This window comes from Alternaria ventricosa, assembly GCF_023758065.1.
Source record: "Alternaria ventricosa strain BMP 2768 chromosome Unknown scaffold_8, whole genome shotgun sequence".
Lineage (NCBI taxonomy): Eukaryota > Fungi > Ascomycota > Dothideomycetes > Pleosporales > Pleosporaceae > Alternaria > Alternaria ventricosa.
Window position 1 is genome coordinate 107,318 of NW_026055688.1, and position 7,473 is coordinate 114,790.

A 7,473-nucleotide genomic window follows, 5' to 3' on the forward strand; every position below is an offset into this window, starting at 1 on the left:
AATAAAGTTATATTAATAACATAATAATATAATAAGTTATAATCTAAAATACTAAGTGCTAAGTACTAAGTAATAAGTAGATACTAGCTCTCTTAGGCCTAAGAGATAGAGCCTATAGCTAAGTTATTTTAATTAAGTCATTACGCAATTACATTATTACGCGATAACGTATTACTATATTAGATCTAATAGTAAACTTAAAAATCTCTAAAATAAGTCTAGATTTGTAACTTATAATACTTACACTTATACTATTTTTACTACTAGTAGAATACTTACTTTGTACATAATTATAATAGGCTAACTACTTTATATTTATTATATATTACTAATAGCTATCTAAACTATTAATTAGTACTAGTACTAGCTTTATATAATAATAGAATATAAAAAGAAAACTAAGTAAGTCTATTACTAGTGTAAAGCCTCTAACATAACTTAAGACACTTATATAATATTTCTATAATTTCTAGTAATCTATATTTTACACATAATTACCTATAAGCTTAGCTATATTAGTAGCTATATTATATAACTACTATAACTACTATCTATATTTACTATTACTTATCTACCTATTCTTTGTCTATACTAATAACTTCTAAGCTTTTGTTACTATAGTCTAAACTTTATAACAATACTTAAGTTAGTTATAATAGTAAACTATATCTACTTACTATAGTCTTCTTTAGAATATAGCATCTATACCTTAGCTTACTAATTATATAGTTAATAGAAATAATAAAAGATCTTTACTTTTTACTTATTATATACGCTATTTAATGTATTTTTGATAAAGTTATATTTTTGTACTATTAAAGCTACTAATAGTACTTTAAATAGCTTACTTTCTACCTACTAAAGCTATATATACTATATATTTATATACTTTTATTTAGTATATAAAAAGTCTAGTTCTTACTTTATAAATAGCTAATTTATTATAAGAAAAATAACTAATTTATTAAAGCCACTATTAAGTATTTTTAGTATTACTTTTACTTCTAGATTAAACTTAATACCTAACTTCTTTTATATATTTTTAATAGTAAATGCAATTATATCCTTAAGAAAAAAGATAGTCTCTACTAGAATAGTACTTAATCTATTCTTATATTTACTTACTACTATAATAAGTATAGTAAAAGCTATTGTATTCTTAATAATAAAACGCTTCTTAGAAAAGTTATTAAAACTACTATCTAGAATATTATTTATTATGTAGATAGATATCTTTAAAGTAATATTAGTACTAGTATTAAGTTTCTTTAGAGTAATACTTTATTATATAAATTTTTTAGCGTTATAAAAAGTTTTTAAAGATAGATTAAGAGTAAAAAAAAAGAAGAGAAGTATTCTTTATATATAAAGTTTTTTATATTCTTTTCTAAGCTACTATTCTCTATACTATAGTCTACTTATATAAATATTATTTGTATTTTATAGTATAGTACTATAATTTTACATTACTCTAGACCTAGAGTTTACTTACGTCTACTTAGACTTCTACTTATCTACTTCTATCGCTAAGAGAAAGATTATATTATTACTACGCTCTAACTTCTACTCTAACTTCTACTCTTTTTACTAAGATCTCTACTTAAGTACTAAGAGCTTTCTATTAATTCTTAGATTAGAGATATTTTTATATTTTTATATTTTTATAGTTTATAGCTTACTTATTAGCTTTTTTTATCTACTTTTAAGTCTTCTTTCAAGTCTACTATAGAAGCTCTTATAGTATTACTATTACTCTCTATAACTATATTATAATTATCTACATTTATAGTAGATATTAGAGTACAAAATTTATTTATACTTATAGCTATATATAGTAAGTATAAAGTAATTAGAAAATATTCTTATATTAAGATTACTATATAGAGTTACTAACTACGTTTTGTTACTCTACTCTATATTAACACTCTACCTTAATAAGTAAATGCTAGTACTTCTATACACCTAAAACTATAGTAATAAAGCTATAGTAGATATTAACATAATAATCTATGTAAAAAGTCTTAATCTATATCTCTACCTATAGAAGTTAACTTATCTAAGAATTAAGACAATAGTTCTTTTGTTAAAGAGTATTAAGAATAAACAAGTAGTATAAGTTATTTAACTATATTTACTAAGCCTAGCTTAGTTTATAGTTATTCTTACCTAGCTAGATAAATATCTTATTCTAGTCTAGAATACCTAAATTTTATATTTAGTTTTTAAGTAAAGACTAGTAATTATAGCTTGTATTTAACTCTAGAATCTTTAGTTATAAGAAGTATAGAACTAACTTAAAAAATTAAGATACTATTAAATCTAACTTATTAGTTACTTAGTATGTTTTTGGAAAAGTCTACTACTACTAATAATATATTAGAGTTTTCTTTTAGAATAAGATTTTCCTCTCTAAATTTATTACTACATAATAGATACTTTTTATAATATTTATTTCTCTATTCTATAGAATTTTAATTATAAGTATTACTTAGTATTCTATCTAGGTAGACTTAATCTATTAAATTTAGAAACTTCTATTAGCTTAGTAGCTGCTTATTTTTTTTTCTATATTATTAATAAATATTAGAGCTAGAGAGATAACTAGTATTTAGAGATAATTAAGTATATTAGAATTGTTATAGTATAAAAGAAAGTTTAAAAAAAAACCTTTAGCTATACACTTAAAGGTTAAGTAATTACGTATTTATAACTACTTTCTAACTTTTATCTACTTTTTAAAGTAGTGAAAGTACTAATCTCTTTTACTAAAATAATCTTATTAAATTTACTATAATTAGTATACTTTAGTAAAGCCTAAGCTTTAAATCTAGAGAGTAGTAGTAAATTATAGCTTAAGTAGGCGTTTAATTATACTTAGTTTTAATAGTAGTAAGATCTTACTTATTTAAATATAGCTGGTTACTTAAGAATTACATTAATTAGATTAAAAATTACTTTATAGTAGTCTAGCATTAAGCTAATAGCTATAAAAATCTAAGTACTTAACTAGTAAGAGAAAACTTTAGTTATAAAATTTAGTCTTTTAGTACTTTTTTTAGTAACGTTTATAGTATAATTTATAGCTATAATACGCTATATTAGCTACTTAAATAAGTACGCGCTTAGGCTAAAAGAAAAGACTTTATTAATAATTATAAGTCTTTAGATTTGTCTTTTCTCTACTATAATTATATGCTTTTAATATTATTACAATACTTAATCTTAAAAGCTAATAAGCTACTTATTTAAGTTTTTTAATTACTTAAAATTCTTAACTTTTTAGCTTTAGCACTTTTTTACTTTACACTTAAGTCGCTACTTTAATTAATATACTACTTTACTTATTAATTTATTCTTCTTATTACTAAAGAAAGTTCTTGCTTTTATATTTAAATTAATAGCTAACTATTATAGTTAAGTTTTAGAACTTAAGTTTTTACTAGAATAATAGCTACAAGTATTAGCGCTTTAGCTTTTAATATAATAGTATTTTATATAATAGTTTTAAAAGTGAAAATTATAATATACGCACTAGCACTTAGAATAATAGTACTTAGTATAATAGCGTATAGCGTACTAGCGCTTAGCTTTATCTATATAATAATCTTCTTAAGGCTTTTAATAAATATTTACTTTTTTAGTTATAATTAAAAAAGCTAATTATATATTTATCTCTCTATAGAATACTTAAAGAATTAATATACTAGTAACTTAAGACTTTGTTAAAGATTATACTATAAATTTATGTAAGATTAAGATAAATAGCATTAGAACTTAGAATTAGACTTTTAAGCTTCTTATATAAGTTATAAGCGCTTTAAGTTTAGTAACTTTAATAATAAAGATATTTATACATCTATTAAATGTAATCTAAAATCTAGTATTTTTCTTAATATTAATACTTTTTAGGCTTAGAGTCTAGGCCTCTAGTATTTTAATTATATTCAGAAGTAAAGCGTTTAAAATTAATAAAAGTACAAATCTTAAACTATATATTATAGTTTTGTATATTATAGTTACTTACTTAAGAATTTTAAGCTTTAAGCTTATTAAAACTAGTATTTAAAGTAAACTAGTTATAAGTAGAAATAAGTTAGAGTAACACTTAACTATAAAGCTTTTTAATTTTTTTACTATAGGTATTATATTTATTACTAACTTTTAAATCTTATTTAAGAATTTAATTACTTTAGACGCTTATATAGAGGTTAGTTCTTCTAATCTTACTACTTTTATTAATACTAAGTACTTAATTTAAATTATACTAGCGTTTTATAAATATAAAGTAGTACTAGAGTACTATTATATATTTATAATATTTTTTATAGCTTCTAAAATTTTTTACTAACTTAATAATAGAGCTAGAGCTTAAATAAAGCTTACTAATATCTTAAAAAGCTTTATTAAGATATTTATAGATTAAAAAAAATAAGTAGCTAAAAGCTTTTTTAAGACTCTATCTAAATTATTAGCTAGAGCTTTAAAGCTTTTAAGTAAATTAAGCTTAAAAGCTACTCTCTTTATAACTTTTATAATCTTAACTAATACAGCGCTAATATAAAGCTTTTAATAATAAGTAAAAGTATAAAAAAAATTTATATAAGAAATAGCTAGATAATAATACTACTTATAGCTTTTACTTAAAGTTATCTATATATAAAGTTTAATTTATTAATACTTTACTTAAGAAAAATTATTTAAGCTAGCTTTAGTAGTCGCTACTACTAGTATCTTAGGTATAAGCTTTATAGTTTAAAAATAAGTAGTTATAAAATCAGTAGTGTAATTACTATAGTTATTATTAGTTCTAGTAGCCTAACTGCTAGCTTTTATAGTATAACTTCTAGTTTTACTTTATTAAGTGTGCTTGTGCAGAAATGCAGGTATAACGCGGTTAAGTAACATATTATATAATTATAATATAGGTGTATTTCCTAAATACCTTATTTTATAGTAAGTAGTAGAATATATATTCTTTTAAAAGTTCTAGAAATTAAAACTAAGCTATAAAGTTTAATACTCTTAAACCTTAGATAAAAGTATAAAGGTAAAGAGCTAGAATGTAACCTAGAAACTATAAAGAAAAAAGTATAATAAAGTATATATTCTATATATCTCTAAAAAGATATTTAGAAGTTCTATATATATCTTATTACTCTCTAGAAGCTCTATATAGAAGTAGAAGGTAAAGAGAGCTATAACTATAGAGAAATAGTAATAAATGTCTAAGAACTTAAAGTATTTAAAGCTATTTCTAAAATAAAGCTATAGAGTAAAAAGATAGTAAAGTATAGTAGTTTATAGCTTTTAATTCTGCTAAGAATAACTCTAAATTTATTACGTAATAGCTAATTTAAGATAGTAGAAGAGTCTTATACATATAATTACACTAGACTCTTTAGCTATAGTTATAAAAAAGTAAAAATATCTACCTTTTCTCTTTCTCTTTTCTCTTATCTTCTTTATTCTTTATAGCTTTTATATCTTCTATATCTTTTATATCTTCTACCTACTTATTAATATAGTAATATTAACTATAAGAGCTTTTATTATTTCTAAGACGTATATAAGCTATTATTTATCTATTATAACTAAGACTACTATAGTTATTACTAAGTATAGAATAAGTAAGTTTAACCTTATAAACAATCTTATAAAGGTCTACTAGTTTAAAGAGATAATACTTAAAGTATACTATTATACTAAGTTATTCTCTAGGTTTAATATAGATAATATAGTATAATACTATATATCTAATATATCTAAGAGCGTTAACGTCTACTACCTAAGCTCTATTTTTATTATACTAATAAGTAGTTTTATAAAGAAGTATACTAGTGTATAGTATATACGCTAGCTAGACTTTATTACTACTAGTAGAAGTTCTAGATAAACTAATTATTTAAAGAACTTTATAAACTATAAAGTACTTATCTATTAATATAGGAATTAGTTACTATATATTTTAACTATAGTAGAAAAGCTATTTAAATTTAAAGCTAAGAGGTCTCTTACACTCTCTACTATTATACTACCTACTACTATACTTTAAGCTATATCTATAGTAGCTTCTATATAGGCTAGTAATTAATAATAATAATAATAACTATAAACCTATAATAAAGCTAATAATATAAGCAAGATAGATAATTTAGATAATAAAGTAATACTAATAGCTTATTAATAAGCTTATAGTAGAATATATAACTAGCCTAATAGCCTATTAGTGTTTTTAAGATCTTTCTAGAGTATTTAAGTAGCGTATTAGGCTATAGAGAATATATAGCTTTTTTGTAGCACTATAGATATATTACTACTAATTCTAGAATTTTCTTAAGCCTTTAGGTAATTACAACTATAATAGAAGTAGTAGTAGTACTTACTTTTAAGAGAGACTACGTGCAATATAGTAGTACTACTACTAGGTATTATCTATATATTATTAGTAGTAATAAATAAGTTAATATAGATTATAAGTTTTTATTATAAATATATAGAAAAGAGAAGTATAAGTAAGTAGTAAAAGGCGTTTAAGTTTAGACTTAGTTTTAATATCTTAAAAGTTTATTTATTTATTATTTGTAATATAGTATAATGTTATAAGATATAACGCAGTAGGCTCTATCTCTAAGGCCTAGAGAAAATAACTTCTAGTTTTAGTATTATAATTCTTCGCTTTATAGTTACTAATTTAATAGCTTAATATTTAGTATTATAAGTAGTAGCTAGCTAATGCTATGAACTATAGTAGAATCTAAGTCTAAGTATAAGAGTAGGCTAATATATATTAAGTATAAGCGCTTAGTACTTAAAGCTTATATATACGCTTATACTACTAAAACTACTTATCTATAAGCTTAAGTTAATAACTATAATAATAGCTAGATTAATAAAGGTACTTTTTAAATTTATAACTAGAGAGATTTTAACTATAGTTCTAATTAGTTAGTTAGTAGCTAGATAAGTTAAATAGCTATAAAGATTCAATCTAGTTAAAAATTTTAGTAATTTAGCTCGTTTTTTTATACTTGTATTAATTTAGTAACTACTTTTTTATAACTAAGCGCTATTTAAAGTAATTAAAATTCAGCTAAGTAATAATTAATATTTATTATAGCATTCTAGATAAAGTATTATTTTCTCTATTTACTTCTTAAAAATAAAATATTATAGATTTTATAAGTCAAGTAGCTATTTTAACCTTTAAAATTATTACTAAGTAAGTAATCTAGTTACTCTATTTAAGAGTATAATTATAGTTTTAAAGTACTTTATTTGAAATAATTCTTAATTATATCTTTGATATAGCTATGTATTCTAAATTTTAATTTATTAAAGCTAAGTATTAATCTACTTTATATTTTCCAATTACTAGATTAAAAGTCTACTAGTTATTATACTAAACTATCTAGAGTTTTTAAAATTAATAGCTAGCTTGTCTAAGAAACTATCTTAGTACTATAGCTTTTTTAG